The sequence below is a fragment of the Geotrypetes seraphini genome, chromosome 4 (assembly GCF_902459505.1).
Source record: "Geotrypetes seraphini chromosome 4, aGeoSer1.1, whole genome shotgun sequence".
Taxonomy (NCBI): domain Eukaryota; kingdom Metazoa; phylum Chordata; class Amphibia; order Gymnophiona; family Dermophiidae; genus Geotrypetes; species Geotrypetes seraphini.
This window is the reverse complement of record NC_047087.1, coordinates 192,850,810-192,875,244: the sequence shown is the minus strand read 5'-3', so window position 1 is coordinate 192,875,244 and position 24,435 is coordinate 192,850,810. Positions and strand designations below refer to the sequence as shown.

The 24,435-nt window shown below is 44.6% G+C and overlaps 1 protein-coding gene across 3 annotated transcripts in view; it reads right to left on the bottom strand.

The window, feature by feature from the left end:
- CCAR1 (cell division cycle and apoptosis regulator 1) overlaps positions 1 to 24,435 on the bottom strand; it is a 309,834-nt gene that overhangs the window by 272,486 nt on the left and 12,913 nt on the right. The gene's annotated exons all lie outside the window — the stretch shown is intronic.

Sequence of the window (24,435 nt, the reverse complement as noted above, 5' to 3'; positions counted from 1 at the left end):
AATATCAGAAGCTATTCACACACTATAATCAGTTGCTTAAAACAGAGGAGCAAGAACAGAAAAATGGATTTTGCCATATTTACAAGAACTGCAATGAGAAACTGAACTGCAATATTGTGAGAAATGTCAAGAAAATTGAAAATGTAAATATAAAGACAGCAATGACAGGCAATACAGCTCTTAGGAAAGTAACAAGCTGAAACTTAGGCAAAAAGACTTTGGTCCAGAAAACTGCACCTTTACATCTGTTAACCTAATATAACCCTCCCCCCCTTTTTTACAAAACCATAACACGTTTTTTAGCACCAGCCATGGCAGTAGCAGCTCTAACGCTCACTATGAGCTGTTACTACCACGGCCAGCGCTAAAATCTGCGCTACAGTTTTGTAAAAGGGTGCAATAATGTTTCTCAACCCAACAGCAGTTCATCGCCCGAGCCCTGCACCGAAACCTGCGGGCATTTCTTCTCTTCGGGGCCCGACTTAGGAGCGTGAGAGCACCGCTCCGCCCCTCCCCCGAAACCAGCAGGGGAGCCTGCTGCTACTAAAAGGCAAGACCCAACGGCGTGCTGCCGTTCGGCGCGCCGAGGTAGGTGCACGACAAAGGCGCATGTGCCTTAGTGCGCGCCTTCAAGAAGCGACTGCCGGGAAGCCAACGGTCCTACTACTACCAACCCAACTTCCAACCAAGAGCAACCACAATTTCCGCGAGAAGCTCCACAAGGACTCCAACATCCCGCACCAGGTCCAACAACTCAGCACCTCCCAGAGCCGACCACCAGCAGCGAGAACACCAACCCAGAGATCCTTCCAGCCTGCCAGTCCCTCTAGTCAACTCTGATAAGTACCTTGCATGACTACTACTCCATCTATCCCTGACTAAGATTTCTTAATATCTGCACCATCTTTCTTTGCATAATGGCCCCCTTACAAAACTACCTGACCTTATTTCTCATGTTTTTTTGGGTTTGTTACAAAAATTGGTTAACTAAAGCTCTACTCTCCTCCCCGATCCCAATCCTCATAAGACCTCGTCTTACCAACCCAGAACCCCAGAGGCCAGCCCAACACCTCATTCTTGACTGCTCTGAATGGGGCCCCTTCCAAATCCCAGTTCCTTCCTCTCGCAAATCAAAGAAACCTCACAGAAATATTCACCGATTATTAAGGAAAATCACCCACTCTGCCCCAGTGGATGTCCCTCACTTCCAAAAGGTCCTGGGTTTCTACTTAAACATCCGCTCTATCATGAACAAAGCCCAACTAGTTAAAGACTGGCTAGTGGAGACCAATCCTGACTTTGTCCTCTTTACCGAAACATGGCTGATCTCCGACAACGACATCATAATTCATGACTGCCTTCCACCTGGGTTTAAAATTACCTCCCTACCCAGAACCTGGGGAAGAGGGGGAGGCCTAGCCATCATAACAAGAGATGCTTTCGAACCCACCATCCTAGCCTTGAAATCCTCAACGGACCTCGAAATTCTTTCCTGTAAACTTCAATCGGACCAGCTAGAAGATAGCTTAATCATTACCCTATTTTACATTCCTCCCAAGAAATGGCCCACCGCCAAAGACAACTTCTCTGAATTCCTCCTCACTAACTCAATTAAAGGTCCCTACAATCTACTGATCGGCGACCTAAACATCCACCTAGACCAGGCCGATCAGAATGACACGAAAGAGTTACTCTCCCTCATCACCTCTCTAGACTTCTCCATACCGTCCCTTGAAAGAACCCACCATAAAGGTCACCAACTTGATCTAGCAACCTTCTCCTCCAAAGACCTACTCCACCCCAAGATTCTCTGGGAGCTACCCACTTGGACAGACACCCTATGGTCAGACCACTGACTATGCAATCTTCAACTTAACTGGCAAGCAAGACGCCACCCATCTTACCCCAAGCTGAAAAAAAGGACCAAGAAAATGATATCCACCAGAGGCTTTATCAACCCAACTGAATTCTGGTCACACTATGACCTCTCCTCCAACCCATATCCCGACTCATTCATAGCTGATTCTTGGTCCAGCACAAGCACACATATACTAAACACTATGGCCCCCATTAAAAATAGGAAAATGAGAAACAAAACCACTGACGTTTGGTTCGACGCGGAACTAGGATCAATTAAACGAGAACTACGGAAACTCAAAAGACTATGGCTGAAATCCGGTGACAGTAAAGACAGAACAAATTGGAGAACAAATTTAAAAGACTATAAAAATCTTATAACATCCAAACGCACCAACTTCTATGCTCTAAAAATCGGCTCCCCTTACCTTGATATCAAAAATCTTTTCAAAATAGTCAACAACCTCTTTGACATTCAGACCTAACCCGTCCTACCTCTGAATCCCCTCCTCCAGCCAAAGCCCTAGCTGAGTTCTTCAACAGCAAAATCTCCAATCTGAGATCCTCCCTATCGGGCACCACTGCCAACCATCTGAACTACCTAGTTGCTCAGCCTTCTGACGAACCTAGAGCAGACCTTCTCTGGAACAACTTCACAATCCCAACCTGGCAACAATTCTCTACACTCTACTCAAAATACACCAACTCCCACTGCAAACTAGATGAGTGCCCACTTAACGTAATGAAAGTTGCTCCGGTCACCTTCAAAGCCAAGTTACACACCTGGCTCTCTTCCCTTTTACTATCAGGAACTTTTCCAGAGGACCTAGGCCAAATCCTAATTACCCCGATTGTAAAAAAACCCCAAGGAACCCATTAACCTAACATCAAATTACAGACCCATAGCGAACATCCCCTTCTTCACAAAACTAATGGAAGGTCTGGTCAATCAAGACCTAGTAAACTATCTGGACAAATTCAACATTCTAAATGACAACCAGTCAGGATTCCGACCTGGTCACAGCACTGAAACCATTATTGCCTCCCTACTAGATTCTCTCCACTCCCTGTTCGGCCAGGGCACAAGTGCGCTAGTCCTCCAGTTCGACTTAAGTAGTGCCTTCGACTTAGTCGATCATTCCATCCTCTTAGACTGCTTAGTGTCAATCGGTCTCTCAGGCAATGTTTTAAAATGGTTCCAGGGGTCCCTTATAAAAAGGTCATATCAAGTTTACAGCGACAACACACATTCCTCCAGCTGGGTAAACGCATGTGGGGTCCAGCAGGGCTCTCCCCTCTCCCCCACTCTGTTCAACATCTACCTGACTGCACTAGGGAACCTTTTGCAAAACCTGAAAATTAAATTTTACATTTACGCTGACATTTCCATAATCTTTCCCCTTACCAGCGTAACTCCCGAGACGAAATGTCACCTGGCATCCATCCTCAAGCAAATCGAACTATGGATGTCCGACTTCAAATTGAAACTCAACTCAGATAAAACCAAATTCTTCCTGGCCAGTCCAAACAACAAAATCAAAGACTCATCAATCTCCCTAAACGGTCAAATCTTTCCCATCACAGATTCCATAAAAATTCTAGGAATGACTCTAGACCGCAACCTCACCTTTGAAACTCACACCGACCTACTAGTCAGAAAATGCATCTCCACCCTATGGAAATTAAGAACCATCAGAAAATACTTCGATGCACCTTCATTCCGCTTACTGGTCCAATCCTCCATCCTGAGCTTACTCGACTACTGCAACATTATCTACCTGGGTTCCTTCAAAAAAACTATTCAAAGACTACGTATCATCCAAAATTCAGCAATTCGACTGATCTTTGGGCTGAAAAAATGGGAACACATAACTCCCTACTACCAAAAACTCCACTGGCTACCTCTGGAGGCAAGAGTGCTGTTCAAGTTTGCCTGCCTCTGCTACAAATCCATCCATGGTTCGGCCCCCTTATACATGGTCCCCCACTTTACCATGAATCGTCCATCCAGACCCACTCGCAAAGCTCATCTCTTCAGCCATCCAACTCTAAAGGCCTGCCATTACAAAAGATACCTGAACAGAACTCTAGCCTTCCAAGCAGGTCATCTAAATGACTGGCTGTGCAATATTTTCTCGCGCTCCTCATCCTACCTAAACTGCAGAAAATTATTAAAAACTAATCTATTTAACCGATTTGTAGCCCAAGACCCCTACCCTACCCTTGCCCCCTAGATCTCCTTTTCTCCTTCCTTCCCGCTCACCTTACTCTTAACCCCTTATATTGTACCAGCTCCCCTGCTTACATCTATTAATTGTATCTATTTTGCGGATTGTTCCCATTCACCGACTGTATTTGCTGATTGTACCCTTTCTCTGATTGTGCCCATTCGCTGATTGTCCAGCCCTTCTTTATTGTAAACTGCCTCGAACATCTATGGCTTTGGCGGTATATAAGAAATAAATTATTATTATACCATGAAGCTTGATCAGATATGCCATGGAAAGTCAACACTGCTTGGTACTCTGTTCCAGATCAACACCTGGAATCCACTCCCAACACTTTAATGCAACAAAGTAGCTCTTAAAAATGTGTAAGAACTAGAAACGTGCATGGGGATATAATCTAATCAAAAATACTAAAAAAATGGGAAATATGGATAGATTGCATCCAAATATTAATCCACTCAAAAATCATTTATCCATAAGTGCAATCCACATCATTATACTATCGCTATTTTATATGAAAAAAAAAAGATTTAGGAAACCCACGCCAAACACGATGTAGGTTGCCATTTAGTGGATTCTAATGTCATTCACTGATCCTCAGAAACCTTCAAAATTTCAATTTTCAAAATTTTAACTTTGAAATAATTTTGTGCAGAAGCGGAACAAATGTAAGTGAATAAGAAACAATGATTTGCTTCTTTAGTTACTTGTTTGTCCCCTGAAGAAGGAATTCCAGATTGCTGAAACTGGGATTCTAGTCGGGACCTTAGCTTTTAAGATCTGTTTCCAAGTCAAGTAACTACACTGGGACTTTTTATGTAAATAAATGTAACTGTTGGTTGATATAAACATCTGACTTGCCTTTTTCTGTTTGTTTGTCAACTGTAAGTAACACATGGCACAAAGGATAGAGGAGGAGATAGTGGATTCTGCGGATGGGCAGACCGGATGAGCCATTTGACTTTTAGCTGCCGTCATGTTTTTATGTACGCCTTAGAAGCAGTCAAAACACAATATTTCTCTGAAAACATCAAACAAGCTTCAATTCAACCAAGCAACTATTTATAATAGTAAACATCCTACTGCAAAACTCACAACAAAACTAACCCTCCAAGTTACAACTAAGTTGCAGTGATGTTGCCACACGTTATGCCAACAAAATTAAAGATCTCCATCAAGACCTTCACAGGCTGAGTGAGATGGGTAGAGCATACACTGAGCAACAGGATGTAACGCACTCTGAGTACTCAAAACAAAAGCAGTATAGCTGCTGACAGCCACAAATGGTAGAAAGGATAACTACTGTTTTTCCCCATATATAGGCTGTGGCCTATACCTGGGTTTTACAAACCCCATGTATGGGGCGTGGCCTAGTTAAATGGGGCAGCCTATATAATATATATATATATATATATATATGCCTATATAATATATATAGGCCACGGCCTATACATGGGTTTTACAAACCCATGCATGGGGCGTGGCCTAGTTAAATTGGGCAGCCTATATAATTTTTTCTGAAGCCCCCTCGCTAATGCGTGGCTTGGGTCTCCAGCGGGGTGCAGGGCAGCTGCAATCTCTTCAGCATCCAGCCTTCCTCCCCACTGCTTGCCGAGTGGCTGAGGTTAGTTCTCTTGAGTCCCGCGAGAGCTGACATCAGCCATTCAGCAGGCGGTGCGAGGGCAGGCCAAATGTCGAAGAGATCGCTGCTGCCCTGCACTGCTAGAGACTCGAGCCGCGCCCCAGTGAGGGGGCTTACGAAAAAGGTACCGGAGTGGGGGGGATGAATGGAAAAGGATGGGGAGGTTCCAGAAGATAAGCCGTGGCTAATACCATGGGGCACTTATCTTCCGTTTTTTAAGCATAGGCTGCCCTTTTCTGCGGCCTATGCAGAGGGGTAGCCTATATGTGGGGAAATAAGGTAAATAGCACTAACAGCTCCTGCCATTCCAAAAAAAGGAGCTAATCCACTGTGAAAAAGTTATTGGATCTCACTGCCCCCATTCTCCCTTTGTTTTAAATTTTGGAAGACTTACCCCCTCTTTTACTAAACCTCGCTAGTGGTTTTTAGCGCATGGAGCCGCACTGAATGCTCCACGCTGCTCCCGACGCTCATAGATTTCCTATGAGCGTCGGGAGCAGTACACAGCATTCAGTGTGGCTCCCGGCACTAAAAAACACTAGTGCGGTTTAGTAAAAAGGGGGTTAGTCATGGGGCTTTTAATACCTCCGTAACTCCAAGGTCATATGGCAATTCTGCCATACCACTTTTTTTTTTTGTGTGTGTGTACGCCTTGGACCTGAGAAACTTGGGAAACACCTGGTTAATATCAGCTTAAAGAAAAATTAACCATGTGGGTGATTAGAAATATTTTTTAAATTTTAGATCATTAGAAAATCACTTTACATTTTCTTGAAAGTTTTTGCTCATTGCATACTTTCAGCATCTAGAAAAGGTTCTAAATTTGGCATTATTATGTGAACTACTGTGATATGTGTACCATATTTAAATAAATAAACAAATATAAAAGCATTCCTCACATTTTCACTTTCCAACAGGTAGATTTAAAGATTGGACAAAAGTTATAGAACTTCTTGCAAATATTTTTTGTTTGTACAGCTATTTCTAAAATTCTTCTTTTCAGAAGCTAAAGGGCATTAAAATTTTAGCCAAAAGATGTGCTATCACTAAACTGCAAGCAAATGGACTTCTATTCCCTTTGGGTTGAAACAGGAAGAGGTGCTTTGCTTAGGGCATGGCATTCAAGTACAGGTCGTTTTTATACTGCCCTTTATAAGCTATCGCTTGAACTACCAAAATTATTTTGTAAACCTGGATGTCAGTTTAATAAAGATTTGTTTTTGCCAGATTCTTAAGATCTATCCTACAGTCTTCTTTAATCACCCACACCCCCTTGCATCAAATTTAGAAAGATTATAAAATCAAAACACTGGCTAATGCTGTTAAATAATAGCTGATCAAATAGATTGGTCCATGAAATCAAATAGATTGCCTAGGAAGAATGATCAGAGATAGGTTGATGCATTTTGAATTTACAGTAGATATTGCACACAGAATATCTGATTTGAAGAGTCATTGAAATCTGATAAACCATATTCATTTGATATTATTAATTAATCACCTTTCCTCAGGAAGATAACAAGGTGATGTACAATTCAATAGAACAATAAGAAAGTCAGAAAAAAAAACTATGAGCGTCAGAGCAGTTACCACCACTGCCAGCGCTAAAACCTGCACTACACATTAGTAAAGGAGGGGTTTAAAAAGAAAAGAAATAAAATTAAGAAAGGAGGAAGGCAGAGGCATACTTAGGAGTAGGAAGGAGACTGTTTAGTTAGTGGATGCCTAAAAAATTGTCTGGTTCTAGCCGAACAGAGAAGGCCTTTGCAAAAAGATGCATCTTCAGTAATACAGTATTTTAAACTTGGGGGAGGAATGTTCTTGGCCAGGAGTTCCCAGCCTGGGGTGCTTGAACCCCAGGGGGTGTAACAGAGTGGCTTGTGTTCCTTAGTGATGAGGCACGAGTCATCTCTCAGCCACCTGCCAGTGGTAGTAGGTGGTTGTGGTATTACTTTTGTAGGGGCTGAGAACATTAAATCAAACATTATCTACGGGTGTGGGGTATAGAAAAGTTTGGGAACCACTGCTCTAGGCAGATAGATGAAGGAAGTTAATGGATGGCAGTGTTCTCCCCAGACATTTTTTCCAGCCGGGTAGCATGAAAAAGTAGCCGGGTGGGGCGCGATGGGAAAATTTGGTGGTGGGGAAAATTAACCCCCTCTTTTACTAAGGTGCGCTAACATTTTTAGCACACGCAAACTCCTACGCTACACGGAAAAACTAACGCCAGCTTAATGCTGGCATTAGCGTCTAGCGCGTGTGGTAATTCTGTGTGCACTAAGCACACGCTAAAACTATTTTTGCAACTTAGTAAAAGAAGCCCTAAATGTGTACTATTTTTATTAGTTAATTATTATTATTTTCCAATGCTCAATATGACTTCCTTTTTTAAGGTTTGACACTTGTGCCAGAATATTTTTACTTAATTTAAGAAGCATCCAATGCTAGAAGGGAATAATTAGATATTTGCCCTCTTTCAAATAGTATAGAGCAGGGATCTCAAAGTCCCTCCTTGAGGGCCGCAATCCAGTTGGGTTTTCAGGATTTCCCCAATGAATATGCATTGAAAGCAGTGCATGCACATAGATCTCATGCATATTCATTGGGGAAATCCTGAAAACCCGACTGGATTGCAGCCCTCAAGGAGGGACTTTGAGACCCCTGGTATATAGGTTTAAAAAAGGGAAAGGCGTTAATGAAGTCATTAGGTTCAATTTAGCCATTTATTTCTGCATGAATTTAAACAACTAAAAAAAAAAAGATAAATATAGCTCATCCAGTCATTCAAGAATGGCTCTACAGCAGGAGTGCCCACACTTTTTGGGCTAGCGAGCTACTTTTAAAATAACCAAGTCAAAATGATCTACCAACAATAAAATTTTAAAAAACACAAAGTACACTGTACGCAGAGAAAATGTTAATTATCATTTATATTCCGCGAGTTTTCAAAGAGGTCAAGGCAGATGACTTTATGCAATGTCACCTCAGGAACAACTGTACAAAAATAAACAAATATACCCCCTCTCTTTTTACTAAACCACAATAGCGGTTTTTAGCGCAGGGAGATGTGTTGAATGCCCTGCACTGCTCTCGATGCTCATAGGCTCCCTGCGCTAAAAACCGCTATTGCGGTTTAGTATAAGTGGGCCATAGTGCAAAATATAGACAGCAGATATAAATTCTCAAAATGGACACATTTTGATCACTAAATTGAAAATAAAATCATTTTTCCTACCTTTTTGTCTGGTGATTTCATGAGTCTCTGGTTGCACTTCCTTCTTCTGACTGTAAATTCAATATTTACTTCTTTCTGCCACTTCCTTTTTCTTTCTGTCTCTCTTTCTTTCTCTCTCCCCCCTGACTACCTGTTTCTCTCTCCCCCCTCTTTATTTCTGCCTTTCTTTCTCTCTCCCCCTGTCCCCCCCAAGCCATCACGCCGATTTATCCACTTCCCCCATTCTTTCCCTACCCCCTAAGCCACCACACCGATTTCTCCCTGCTGCTTCCCTGAGCTAGGCCAGGCATGTACAAGCGCCGGACTCACAAGACTTTACCTCTGACGTCATTTCTAACGTCGGAGAGGAAGTTCCAGGCCAGCCAGGCAGCGATTGGCTGGCCCAGAACTACCTCACTGACGTCAGAATTGACGTCAGAGGTGAAGTCTTGTGAATCTGGCGCCTGGCCTGGCTCGGGGAGGCAGGAAGAAAAAGATTGCAAAGGCAAAGCAATCGACTCACATTGCCTTTGTGATTTACTGGTTGATCGCGATCGACCATTTGGGCACCCCTGCTGTTATGGTATCCTGTCCTGACCTGAGGAAAGGGGTTTAGTCCCAAAAAAACTGCCTTATTTCAATTTCCTATTTATAAACTTTAATTAATACAGTTACAATACTACTTGATTCTACGTAAAGCAACAAAAAAATATATAATTTTTTTCTACCTTTTGTCGTTTCTGCTTTAATTATCTTCTTTTCAGCGTTTATCCTCGCTCCCTTCCATGCAACATCTGTCCTCTCTTTGCCCCTTCCACCCAGCCTCTGCCCTCTCTCTCTCTACCCCTTCCATCTACTGTCCACCCTCTCTGCCCCTTGCATTCTCTGTCCACCCTCTCTGCCCTTTCCATCCAGTGTCCGCCCTTTTTCTGTTCTATATGGCATCTTCCCTCTTTCTATGTCCCTTCAATAAATTGTATATCCTGTGCCCTTTCTCTCCTTTGTACATGATTCATTTCAGTTTCACCCCTCCCCTATGCTCTGGCATCTCTCTCTTCTCCTTTCCTTCCTTTCTTCCCACTCCACCCCATGGTCTGGCATCTCTATCTCCTTCCCTTCTCTTCACCATGCCCTAGCATCTCCCTCCTCCCTCATATGCGCTGACATCTCCCCCCCCCCCATGGTCTAGTAGCTCCTTTCCTTTCCCTCCCTCCCATGGTCTTGGCATCTCTTGCCTCTCCTCTCCCTTCCCTAATCTTCCTTCTCCTCTCTCTCTCCCCAATTAGGTGCTACTGCAGCAGCACTTCTCATCCCCCTCCCCCTCCCCAATTGGGTGCTGCTGCAGCACTTCTCTTCCCCTCCCCCTCCCCAATTGGGTGCTGCTGCTGCACTTTTCTTCCCCCCCCAATTGGGTGCACCAGCTTTTCTCTTCCCCCTCCCCCCAAAAAAAAAATTGGGTCAGCAGCAACATTTCTCTTCCCTTCCCCCCAAAATAGGTGCAGCAGCAGAATATTTTTCTTCCCCCTCCCCTCCCCTATTCTGTGCAGCAACAGCATTTCTCTTCCCATCCTTCCCAGCTCACAAACCCGGTAGTCGCTAGGCAAGTTGTAAGCTTCCCTCCATCGCTGACCTATCTTTCATAGATCAGCGATGGAGGGAAGCTTACAACTTGCTGCTTTTACTTGCTTCGGGCCTTCTTCTTTGCCGGGTCCTGCCTACTTTCTGTTTCCGTGAAGGCAGAACCCGGCAGCGAGGAAAGCCCGAAGCAAGTAAAAGCAGTAAGTTGTAAGCTTCCCTCCGGGGCTCTGTGTGCGTGCTGGCTTCCCTTCTCTCCGAAACCGGAAGTTGCGTCCCGTGGGGGGGAGGGAAGAGAAGGGAAGCCGGCATGCACACAGAGCCCCGGAGGGAAGCTTACAACTTACTGCTTTTACTTGCTTCGGGCCTTCCTCGCTGCCGGGTCCTGCCTTCACAGAAACAGAAATTAGGCAGGATCTGGCAACAGGAAGGCCCGAAGCAAGTAAAAGCATGCTGGCAAAAAAAAAAAAAGGCAGGCACCAAACAAAATTTTTGGCGGCGAGTCAGCCCGGGAAGGAGCATCGGTGGCAGCAGCAGCAGGATTAGCTGGGCGGTCATCTAAATCAGCCGGGCGCAGCGCCCGGCTGTAAGGCCCTGGGGAGAACACTGGATGGATTCATAATGGGCTTCTTTCAGAGAGGGAATATGCAAGTGATTATCACTAGGGCTCTAGATGGGGTGTAAAGGATGAGGAGAAAGGAAAGATAAAAGGGGATATTGGAGTAGTGTATTTTACGAGTAAGAACTAGGATCTTATAATGGATATGAAATATGATAGATAACCAGTATTGCTGAATAAGAAGAGGGGTACATGATCAAATCTGGTAGCACGAGTAAGAATTCAGAAAGCTGTGTTCTGGAAAAAGACAGCAAATGAGTATTGTGGAAGGCCTGAATAGAAGTATTACAGTAGTCAAGATGCGATATGAAAAGCACCTAAAAAATGTCATTTGAGTAGAAATATCAAGATAGGATCTAAGACTTATGAATTGATGGAGAGATAGGAAGCAGGTTCAGGCAAGGGACAAGAGTTGTTGAGTAAGTAAGGGTTCTTGTTCTAGACTAATTCCTAGGCATCTGAACTGGGATACAAGATAGCAGAGTTTAGAAATATTAGAGAGGTGGGGGGATGAGGGGGGAGTAAGTTATCCAGCTTATAATAGTTTTGGTGGGATTAAGGATATGATTCAATAGAGGCCAACGCTATGCTTATCAGTCAGATCAGGGTTTAATGGGTCAGTTTCAAAAAAAAGGAGGAGAAGAATATCTTCAGTGTTAATAGAAGACATAAATACCAAAGTCCTGGATCAGATGGGTCAAAGGACTAAGAAATATGTTCAGAGTGGAACCAAGACTGAATCTTGTGGTACCCTGCAAAACATCGGATATATATACCAGAGGGATACGTGGCGAAGTTCAGTTGTAGATTAGGAATTGGTTATCGGATAGAAAATAGAGGGTAGGGTTAAATGGTCATTTTTTTCAATGGAGGAGAGTAAACAGTAGAGTTTCGCAAGGGTCTGTACTGGGACTGGTGCTATTTAACTTATTTATAAATGATCTGGAAATTGGAACGAGTTAGGTGATTAAATTTGCAGGTGACACTAAACTGTTCAAAGTTGTTAAAATGCATGTGGATTGTGAAATATTGCAGGCGGACCCTAGGAAATTGGAAGACTGGGCGTCCAAGTGGCAGATGAAATTTAATGTGAACACATGCAAAGTTATGCACATTGGGAAGAATAACCTGAATCATAGTTACCGGATGCTAGGGTCCACCTTGGGGGTTAGCGCTCAAGAAAAGGATCTGGGTATCATTGTAGACAATACGATGAAACCTTCCGCCCAATGTGCGGTGGCAGCCAAAAAAGCAAACAGGATGCTGGGAATTATTTAAAAAAGGGATGGTTAACAAAACTAAGAATGTCATAATACCCCTGTATTGCTCCATGGTGCGACCTCATTTGGAGTATTGCGTTCAATTCCTTATCTCAAGAAAGATATAGTGGCACTAGAAAAGGTTCAAAGAAGAGCGACCAAGATGGTAAAGGGGATAGAACTCCTCTCGTATGAGGAAAGACTAAAACGGTTAGGGCTCTTCAGCTTGGAAAAGAGATGGCTGAGGGGAGATATGATTGAAGTCTACAAAATCCTGAGTGGAGTAGAATGGGTAACAAGTCAAAAATTACAAAGACTAGGGGACACTCGATTAATTACAGGGAAATACTCTTAAAATCAATAGGAATAATTTTTTTTTCACTCAGAGAACAGTGCTCTGGAATGCACTGCCAGAGGATGTGGTAAGAGCAGATAGCGTAGTTGGTTTTAAAAAAGTTTTAGACAAGTTCCTGGAGGAAAAGTCCTTAGTCTGTTATTGAAAAAGACATGGGGGAAGCCACTGCTTGCCCTGTATTGGTAGCATGGAATATTGCTACACCTTGGGTTTTTGGCCAGGTACTAGTGACCTGGATTGGCCACCATGAGAACGGGTTACTGGGCTTGATGGACCATTGGTCTGACCCAGTAAGGTTATTCTTATGTTCTTAGGGTGAGTAGGCAAGTGAGACATGAAAAGTGCAATTATCAAGAAATGAGGTAAACTATGAGCAGACAGTACCAGAAATACCTAAAGTTTTAAGTCTGAATAGGAGGAGATCATGATCAATGAGGTCAAATGCTGCAATACGGTCAAGTGAGACTAGGATAACAAGATTTCTCAACCCAAGACACTTCATGGAAGTTACTTAAAAGTGCTGTGAAAATAGTTTCACAGCTATGACCAGAGCAAAAACAAGACTGCCATGGATGCAAGATGTTGCAAGCATCCACGTGATTTAAAAGCTGCCTGAATAAGAGTGTTCTGTGATTTTAGATGCGATACAAAGGCTTGAAATGGGACAGTAACTAGAAGTCAACTCAGTGTTTAGTTTTGGTTTTTTCAGAATCTGTTTCCAGTTGGTGGGATAATGCCAGTAGAGAGTTTAGTAGTAACCATATGATAGAGAAATAGTATAAGACAATGGAACGGGATCTAGAGAGCAAATGATGAGTCTGATAGAGCTAAATAGCTTTGTAAATATTAAAAACATAAGATTTGCCACTGCTGGGTCAGCCAGTGGTCCATCGTGCCCAGCGGTCCACTCCCATGGCGGCCCTTAGGTCAAAGACCAGTGCCCTATTTGAGACTAGCATTACCTGCGTATGTTCTGGTCCAGCAGGAACTTATCCAACCTTTTCTTGAATCCCTGAAGGGTGCTTTCCCCTATAACAGCCTCTGGAAGAGCTTTCCAGATTTCTACCACTCTCTGGGTGAAGAAGAACTTCCTTATGTTTGTACGGAATCTATTCCCTTTTAACTTTACCGAGTGCCCTCTGGTTCTCTTCATCTTGGAGAGGGAAAAATTATGTTCTTACCTGTTAATTTTCTTTCCCTTAGACGCAGCAGATGAATCCAGAGACCAATGGGATAACACACATCTACCAGCAGGTGGAGATAGAGAAATTGATTGACAGGTGGTCCTATTGGCTGGCACTCCTCCTGTATCTCCAGTATAGCTCCTTGCCCAAGCATCCATAACCATCAATAGGCATAGCAGGTAAAAAACTTCTTTCCCATAACAAATCTCAAAATGCAATAATACAGAATACAACCCTCAATAATAACAAACTTTGAAAGTTGGAAAATAAAAAACCGACAGACAATATCCAGAAAGGGTGGGGCTCTAGATTCATCTGTTGCATCTAAGGGAAAGAAAATTAACAGGTAAGAACATAATTTTTCCTTCCCTAGCAACAGCAGCAGATGAATCCAGAGACCAATGGGATGTAGCAAAGCAATCCTCAATCTGGGTGGGAAGCAAACGCTGCCTCTGCAACAACCAAAGCACTAAAAGCATCTACCGCATGCGCCCCCACATCCAACCAGTAATGCTGAGAGAAAGCACTCTCGGAAGACCAAGTAGCTGCGAGACAAAACTCCTCCAAGGAAAAACCTCTGGACCGAGTCCAAGAAGTAGCCATCGCTCCGGCGGAATGGTCATGAAGTTCTTTTGCCAACCGCTTCCCTGCCATCAAGCAAGCGTAAAGAATGTCCTCCTGGACCCATCGAGCGATGGAGGCTTTGGATGCCGCCATATGTTTGAGGCGTCTTGTGAAGAATACAAAAGGTGATCTAAACAACCAAAAGTCATTAGAAACCTAGCTCGCTGAGAACGCTACACACTTTCAAAAAATGTAGTGAATAAAAGCATGTCTCCCCATTTCTCCTCCCAGGATGAAGGAAAAGTGAGAGTGACATGAAAGAAAGAATGCCACCTCCTTAGAAAGAAATTGTGGACCGTCCGAACTGACACCCCAGATTTTGTAAATCAGAAATAGGAATCCCTGCCAAACAAAGCCTGCAACTCAGAAAACCGCCGAGCTGAAGCCATGGCCACAAGAAACCCAGTGTTCAATGGCACAGCCCTTTAGAGTATCAAAAGACAAGGATGAAATGATGCCTTCAGTAAACTGCGAAGAAGTACCTTAAGACTGTACTCTGGACCGGGCTTTCTAAGAGGTATACGAATATACCATACTCCGTTTAGGAACTGAACTACATGAAGCTGAGAAGGAAGTGAAGAGCAATATACCTAGCCCTTGTAACAAGCTAAGAATGGCACTTGAAGCTGAAGGGAATTGAACGCTAAGCCCTCGGCAATACACTTGTGTCAAAAAAGAACTCTGTAAGGGTGCAAATGTGGAGAAGTACCCAAGAAAGGAAAAACCTCCAAAAGGAAGCAGAAGCCACCGGTGAAGACATCTGCATCGCTTGGACAAGAGAAGAAACAACTTGCTTCGCATAACCCTTACACGTCAGCCATGACTTTTCAAAAGCTAGGTCGCAATACCAAAGTAGTACGAATATCCATGTTGATCGGACCCTAGGTGAGCAAATCCTGAGATACCAACAGTCCGGCTGTCAAAAGACTCAACAGAACCGCATAGAAGGATGGCGCAGCCAATCCATAGATTCTACAAATACTGTGCCCTAAAAGCAAGCTTGAGATGGCAAATCCATGCCATCATTAGGCGAGGGAAAACACCAAAAAAAAGAAGAAAAAATTGAGACCTAGTCATACCCTCTAGCAATGGAGGGAGGGTGAGACAGGGACTAGGGGGGCCCAGGTGTAACCCCTAAAGCTGTCACCGTTCAGCCGGACACCTCTGTCTCACTGAAGAGAAAATCTCAACAGGAGAAATAGCATTGCCAGCTCACTGAAGAGAAACCTCAACAGGAGAAACAGAATGGTAGTCTCGCTGAAGAGAAACCTCAACAGGAGAAAATAAAGTTCCAGTCACAGCCAGAATTCAGGAGCTAGTTGAATAGCGACCATTTCCTGCTGGGAGATAGAGAATACTGGAGATACAGGAGGAGTGCCAGCCAATAGGACCACCTGTTAATCAGTTTCTCTATCTCCGCCTGCTGGTAGATGTGTGCTATCCCATTGGTCTCTGAATTCATCTGCTGCTGTTGCTAGGGAAGATGAACAATCTCTCTTTCTCTACTAAGTCAATGCCCTTCAATATCTTGAATGTTTCGATCATGTCCCTTCTCAGCCTCCTCTTTTCAAGGGAGAAGAGGCTCAGTTTCTCTAGCCTCTCATTGTACGGCAACTCCTCCAGTCCCTGGTGGAGGAAACCACCATTCTAGGATTTAAGGAAAAATTGGACGCTCATCTTCTTGCAATAGAAGTTTCGTCAGCCGAAAGCCTGAAGTCATAATGCGTTGTACAGGGCCATGGTGAGACCTCATCTGGAGTACTGTGTGCAATTCTGGAGGCCACATTACAGTAAAGATGTGCGCAGAATTGAATCGGTTCAGCGGACGGCTACCAGGATGATCTCGGGGCTCAAGGGTCTCTTGTATGAAGAGAGAATGAACAAATTGCAGCTCTACACTCTCGAGGAACGTAGGGAGAGGGGAGACATGATCGAAACATTTAAGTACTTCACGGGACGTGTCGAAGTGGAAGATGATATTTTCTTTCTCAAGGGACCCTTGGCCACAAGAGGACACCCGCTCAAACTCAGGGGCGGAAAATTTCATGGCGACACCAGAAAGTATTTCTTCACAGAGAGAGTGGTTGATCATTGGAACAAGCTTCCAGTGCAGGTGATCGAAGCAGACAGCGTGCCAGACTTTAAGAATAAATGGGATACCCATGTGGGATCCCTACGAGGGTCAAGATAAGGAAATTGGGTCATTAGGGCATAGACAGGGGGTGGGTAAGCAGAGTGGGCAGACTTGATGGGCTGTAGCCCTTTTCTGCCTTCATCTTCTATGTTTCTATGACACATTGAGGGATACGAGTGACTAAGGTATTCACCAGGGTACGCCTGGCTGAGCCTCCGCGTGTGCGGATCACTGGACTAGATGGACCCCAGGTCTGATCCGGTGCAGGCATTTCTTATGTTCCTTAACCATTTTTGTCGCTCTTCTCTGGAACCTTTCGAGTAATACTATGTCCGTTTTCATATACGGCGATCAGTGTTAGATGCAGTATTCCAGGTGGGGGGCGCACCATGGCCTGGTACAACAGCATGATAACCTTTTCAGATCTGTTTGTGATACCTTTCTTAATCATTCCTAGCATTCTGTTTGCCCTTTTCGCCGCCGCCACACATTGTATGGACAGTTTCATTGACTTGTCTACAAGTACTCCCAAGTCTCTTTCCTGTGGGCTCTCTCCAAGTATAGCACCGAACATCCTGTATTTATGCATATGATTTTTGTTACCGACATGCATCACCTTGCACTTATCCACGCTGAACCTCATTTGCCATTTTGCGGCCCATTCCTCGAGTGTGTTTATGTCTCATTGTAGGTCTTCTCAATCCTTCTGTGTCCTCACTACTCTGAATAACTTTGTATCAGCCACAAATTTAATCACCTCACTCGTCGTGCCAATTTCTAGGATAGAGAATGACTGCCAGGAATAGGTTGGCACATTGGAGAAAGGTATAATTGCAATAGGAGATGAGTCAGGAGGGGGGCAGGCAGCATAAGAGTTGAGAGAGAAGGACTGCAACAAAGCCCTAAGACTAGCTATTTTGTCAGATAAAGAGATTACAAGAGTAACAGGAGGAGAGCTTGAAGAGAGATTTGTATGTAAAAAGACCTGAATATCAGCTATTTCTGCAGCTGTCCCAAAATTGTGGAATGAACTGAATGGACCATTAATATTATGTTCTAATTTTGGGTCATTCAAAAAACTACTGAAAACTCATTTATTTGTAAAAGCCTTCTATTAATAAGGAATTACTGCTTTGATGTACTTCTTTCCTAGGATTATTCTTCTTGTTGAATTTATTTTTTACTGAGTTTGTATTTGAATTTGTATTTTGTGTTGGTCTGACATTTGTAATCCGCCTAGTTGATAGGCGGAATATAAATTTTTTAAATAAATAAATTTGTAAGTCCAAAAAAGGTAAGCTTTCCGAGTACAGAAAAGATATTCTGGTGTTTATTAAGAATCCGTGCAGAAAGAAAAAAATGTCTTTTTGTCTCCTTTATTTTCTAATGAAAGAGGCAATAAGAATTATTGTACTCTAAGATTCTTGTAATTTGCATTTTCTCCAAGCTTTTTCTTCAACTTGGGGAGTCTGAAGTCGTGAATGGATATAAGGCCACTATGGTACCAGGGCTGAAGTGAAGGTCTGGATGAGTGAGGGACAGAGTGCTAAAATGGAGTTGGAGGAAGCCGGGCTCAGAGGGAAGAATGCTAAGAGGAAGCTTGGGTCTCAAGGGCTATTATAGGGCTCCCTTTAGGAATCTGGCTATATCTGGATGAGAGCGTAGTTCTCGGTCTCAAGCCCTAAAATAAGACAGTCCTGCTACATGGACTCTAAAGGATGCCAATGTGAGTCCCTTGTCACAGCCTAGAGAAAGACTAACACCGCTGAGACTGGAGCAGAGAAAGGCTCCTTCTTTTCCTTGATGCACCAGTGCTGGAAAGTTTTTCATAGCCTGAGACCGTCAGTGGCTTTTTAGACCTGAGAAGAGTAGCAATAACTACCTCCGAATATCTCTTGTGCACTAATGCCTTGTGCCCAAGTGCCATGCCCAGGGCCGCCATCAGGGCAGTACTACCAGTCCTGCATTCAGGGGCCCTGAGCTGACAGGGGGCCCGGGCTCCCCCAGGGTCCTAAGCCACAGTCTAGGGGGGGAGGGGGCGGTCCGCCCCAGGTGCACAGGAGAGAGCTGGACGGGGGACCCGTGGAGTTCAATACATCTCGAGCCACGAGGCTCGTCTTCTGTTCCTACCTGCCCTGCCGCTCACATGTAGCCGATTGGAAGTGTTCCCCGAAGTCATTGCTGACGTCGGAGGGAGGGCTTAATCAAAGCCTGCCCTCCGACGTCAGCGCTGACGTCGGAGAATACTTCCGGTCGGCTATTTATGCGCGGCAGAGCAGGCAGGAAACAGGAGACAAGCCTCTCGGCTCGAGCTCCGTTTTGCTGAGAAAGTTGCAAAGATGGGCTGGGAGGCACAAAAGGGGGGAGGAAGTGCGTTTTGGACACAAGGCATGAACTTGGGAGAGAGGAAGGGAGGGAAAGAGATGCTGAGGTGGGGGATGGAATGGGTTTTTGGACACAGAAGGCATGGACTACAGAGAGAGGAAGGGAGGGAAAGAGATGCTGAGGTGGGGGAGGGAATGGGTTTTTGGACACAGAAGGCATGGACTTGGGAGAGAGGAAGGGAGGGAAAGAGATGCTGAGGTGGGGGAGGGAATGGGTTTTTGGACACAGAAGGCATGGTCTTGGGAGAGAGGAACGGAGGGAAAGAGATGCTGAGGTGGGGGAGGGAATGGGTTTTTGGACACAGAAGGCATGGACTTGGGAGAGAGGAAGGGAGGGAAAGAGAGGATGAGGTGGGGGAGGGAATGGGTTTTTGGACACAGAAGGCATGGACTTGGGAGAGAGGAAGGGAGGGAAAGAGAGGCTGAGGTGGGGGAGGGAATGGGTTTTTGGACACAGAAGGCATGGACTTGGGACAGAGGAAGGGAGGGAAAGAGATGCTGAGGTGGGGGAGGGAATGGGTTTTTGGACACAGAAGGCATGGACTTGGGAGAGAGGAAGGGAGGGAAAGAGATGGTTGTGTACACGGGGAATAGAAGAAAGGAGAATTTTTGGTCATAGGGAGGGAGTGAGGTACAGATAGTGGCATACCAAGGTGGGGGAGGGGGGGCGGTCCTCCCCGCCCCGAGTTTACGTCCCAAGGGGGTGCACAGTTGGCCACCCTCCAGTGTTCTCCCTAGGCCAGCAAACTGCAGCTCTTTAGCCACTTGAGTGCCACCGCCGCCATCGGGAACAGGCCGGCGCCGAGTTCTCCCTGCTTTTCTCTGTGGGGCCGACCAACTCTCGCCACTCGCGTCAATTCTGATGTCGGAGAGGACGTTCTGGGCCAGCCAATCGCTGCCTGGCTGGCCTAGAACGTCCTCTCCGACGTTAGAATTGACTTCGGGTGGCGAGAGTTGGTCGGCCCCGCGGGGAAGAGAAGCAGGGCGAACTCGGCGCCAGCCTGTTCCCGATGGCGGCAGTGGCAGCCTATTCCCCAGTGGCGGTGGCAGCATTTTCCCAATGGTGGTGGCATAGGGGAGGGCAGGGAGAAAGAAAGAAAGAAAGGGGGACAGGAAGCCAGAAAGAAAGAAAGGGGGCAGGGTGAAACAAAGAAAAATGGGGCACGGAGAGAGAGAGAAAGACAGACATACAGAACGAAAGAGGGTGTGGAGAGAGAAAGAAAGAAGGGGGCAGGGTGAGAGAGAGAGAAAAACAGACATACAGAAAGAAAAGGGGTATGGAGAGAGAGAAAAAGAAAGAAGGGGCAGGGTGAAACAAAGAAAAAGTTTGGGGAGGGAATGAGGTCTGGAGGAGAGGAAGCATACAGGAGGCTGAAAGAAGGGAAGAAATATTGGATGCACAGTCAGAAGAATAAAGTGCAACTACAGACTGATGAAATTACCAAAGGTAGGAAAAATGATTTTATTTTCAATTTAGTGATCAAAATGTGTCTGCTTTGAGAATTTATATATGCTGTCTATATTTTGCACTATGGCCCCCTTTTACTAAACCGCAATAGCGTTTTTTAGCGCAGGGAGCCTATGAGCGTTGAGAGCAGCGTGGGGCATTCAGCGCAGCTCCCTGCGCTAAAAACCGCTATCGCGTTTTAGTAAAAAGGGAGGGGGAAAATTTGTCTATTTTTGTATAGTTGTTACTGAGGTGACATTGCATAAAGTCATCTGCCTTGACCTCTTTGAAAACCCGCGGAATATAAATGATAATTAACATTTTCTCTGCGTACAGCGTGCTTTGTGTTTTTAAAATTTTATTGTTGGTAGATCATTTTGACTTGGCCACAAAGGTAAGGGGGAGGGAGGGGAGCTGCTGAAAGACATCTAGTAATCCTTGCAGGCTTGACTGTGCAGGGAATTATTTTTGTAAAATCATGTTTTGTTATGTGACTGGCATTATTTAGACTTTAATTTCTATGAATGAATAGAATGAAAATGATATAAATTACTTGCTTGTTTTTATGTGCGTGCGCTGAAGGAAAGTGGAGAGAGAGTGGGCTGAGGACGCTGAAGGGAAATGGGGAAGAGAGAGTGGGGAGAAGACGCTGATTTATAAATTGACAATTGTACAGAATATTGTTTCTTTTTTATATTCATCCATAGCTGCATGTTAATGATGTGCTCATATGCACTTATTTATCATCATAACATATACATCATCATTAACATGCAGCTGTGGATGTGTAAGGACAGGCTGAGGAGGATGGATGGGAAGGAAGGAAGGTGCACATATCAACATATCGTACATTTTTAACATGCATGATGCAGCTATAGGCAAGCTGAGGAGGATGGGATCATACAGATGTGTATGTTCAGATATGCACTCAGATGTGTAGTTTTTTCTGATATATTTATTAAGCTTACAGTATTTATAAAAATACATTTAATACTTGTTACAAAAAATATTGTGCAATTGTGATCTACTTCTGGCCTACAAAGGTCAAAAGAAATCCTTAACTGAGATTTTACATTCAAAAGTGAATTATAGCTACTAGCACTATCATTTATTAGTTATTTATTATGCAGATGTTTGTTAGTTTGTTATTAGTTCAGTATTAGACATATGTTAGTTTAGAATAGATAGGTATAGATTAGTTTAGTTTAGGTTATGTTAGGGCCCTGCTAAAAGAGTCTACCTTGACGTGATTGCAGGCTTACAAATCTTTTGGTCAAAGAGTGCGGCGACAGAGAAAAGTATGTGTGTATTCGGCCCATGGAAGAAGAGGGGGTCGGGGGGGAAGGGGTGCGTGGGGGGCCCAATAGGATTGCTCAGTAAGGGGCCCAGAAATTTCTGATGGCGGCCCTGGCCATGCCATAAGAGCAAAGTGATCCAGATCCTCTATGACCACTGGTCCCTGAGACAGGAGGTCCAGTAGCACCCGTAGTTTGAGACTGGGACCTGTTGGAAGACAAACTAGATCTTCACACCATGGTCCATGTGGCCAATATGGAGCTACGAGATTGACATTTCCCCGATGGCTTGTGATCCTGTGGAGGATCCTTTCTATCATAGGCCACTGAGGGAACATGTGTAACAGCTCGCTCTGTGGCCATGGCTGGATCACGTCTAGACCCGCGTTTCTGGGGTCTAACCTGTAACTAAAAATCTATCCGCCTTCTTGTTCTGTGCTGTTGCTATGAGACTGAATGTCGAGCGACTCCAGCAACAAACAATGGTTTGGAAAGCTGCTATAGACAGTGTCCAGTCGCCGGATCCAGGGTCAGTCTACTGAGGAAATCGGCTTGGACACTGTCCACTCCTGCTACATGTGCTTCTGAGTGTGCCTGAAGATGAAGCTGCGCCCACTTGAACAGTAAGCAGTAGTGCTGCCCGATTCAGAGAAAAATATTTTGTTTCGTTTCGATTTACCCTGTTGAATCGATTCTTCGATTCGATTCACTGTTAATGACAGTTTTTTTAAGTTTAAACATTTTATTTAACCAAGGCAATATCATACCAAAAATTCCCAGCTTCCATCCCCAGCCCCCCAGACTCACCAGCCCCCCTGCTGATTCCCAGCTTCCATCCCCAGCCCTCAAGACTCACCAGCCCCCCCCCCTGCCGATTTCAGCTTCCATCCCCAGCCCCTCTGCCGATTCTGAGCTTCCATCCCCAGCCCCCCTGCTGATTTCAGCTTCCATCCCCAGGCCCCAAGACTCACAAGCCCCCATTCCGATTCTCAGTTTCCATCCCCAGCCCCCCTGCCGATTTCAGCTTCCATCCTCAGCCCCCCCAGATTCACCAGCCCCCCTGCCGATTCTGAACACTCCCTGCTGATTCTCAGTCCCCCCTGCCAATTCTGAGCACCCCTGCCGATTCTCAGCCCCCCCTGCCGATTCTCAGCCCCCCCCTGCCGATTCTCAGCCCCCCTGCCGATTCTGAGCACCCCTGCCGATTCTCAGCCCCCCTGCCGATTCTCAGCCCCCCCTGCCGGTTCAGTTACTTACTCAACTGGATGTGGAATCGTGGGGAAGAGAGGAGAAATGCGGAGACAGACAAAAAATACCCTTTGCTTCTGCTGCACGAGGTCTGCTCGCTCCCCCTCGATGCTCCCATGTCCTTTCGTTTCTTCCGATGTAACTTCCGGTTTTGCAAAACCGGAAGTTACATTAGATGGGAACAAGTCCGGCGGCTGGCAGTGAAAAAAGAATGAACTTTAATTGGGATGAATCGGTAAGTCCGTTTTTTTACAAAAACGAACCGATTCGAATCGTGAATCGGGCAGCACTAGTAAGCAGGCTTCTAGACCCAGCTGGGCACTCTTTGTGCCCCCTGGTGATTGACATAGGCTACCACAGTAGTATTGTCTGAGAAGACTCAGACCATTTGGCCTTCCAGAGTCTTCTGCAGTTTCTGCAAAGCAAACAAAGTTCCAGCTTGTTGATTGACCACTTTCTTTAGGTGGAAGCCCAACATCCCTGAATCAGATGACCAGTTGCAGTGCGCCTCCCCAGCTGAACAGGCTGGTATCTGTTGTCAAATTACCTAAGAAGCTCTATGCGCCAATGTTCCTGTGTGAAGGATATCAACTAACTTCAGGTGATAAAGAATACTGCAGAAACTTGTAACCAGTGTCTAGTTATCAACATCTTATAGAATATCTTTCAAAATTTTGACTTTTAATATATTGTTTGAACCATTCTAGAATTCTTCTTTTCCTATCCTACCTATTAATTCCTGATTCTCTAGAATGGAATAGAGGTATGCCTTCTTGGTTAGAACATAATTAACCTAGGTTGTTATACTTATTTCAAACATTAATGGTTGCTATTCCTCTCAATATTCTGAGGCATTAGCAGAGATTAAGCAATCAGTTTATTTGGAAAGGGAATAGGCCCTGGGTAGCACAATGCTATTTTAATTTAATATAAGGACATGAGGGAGCTTTGGGATTCCAGACTTCAGAACTTACCACAAAGCAGCTCAAGTACAGCACCTGTGGGATTAGCAATGTACTGGTGCCTTCAGGCCCTACACAACTATGAACAATTTTATATTAAACCGTTTCCTTTAAAGAGCATCCCATGGGAGTTGTGGCCTATATCCTGGTACTCTGCCTAAGTTAACCCATTTACTTGTCATATTATGATAGTATAGCATAGAGTGTTACGTCAATGGTGGTGAAGTCAATGGATATCTAATTGTTTACCACTGTCTTTGCTTATGGGAGACATTTGATACCCCGTTTTTATCATGATCTGAGATTGGTTTGGGGTTATCAATTGTTTGAGAAACGTGTTCTTATATCTTTCTTGGACTTACGGCAGGTGTACAGCTTAGGATAGAATAAATTTTATAAATACTTGCA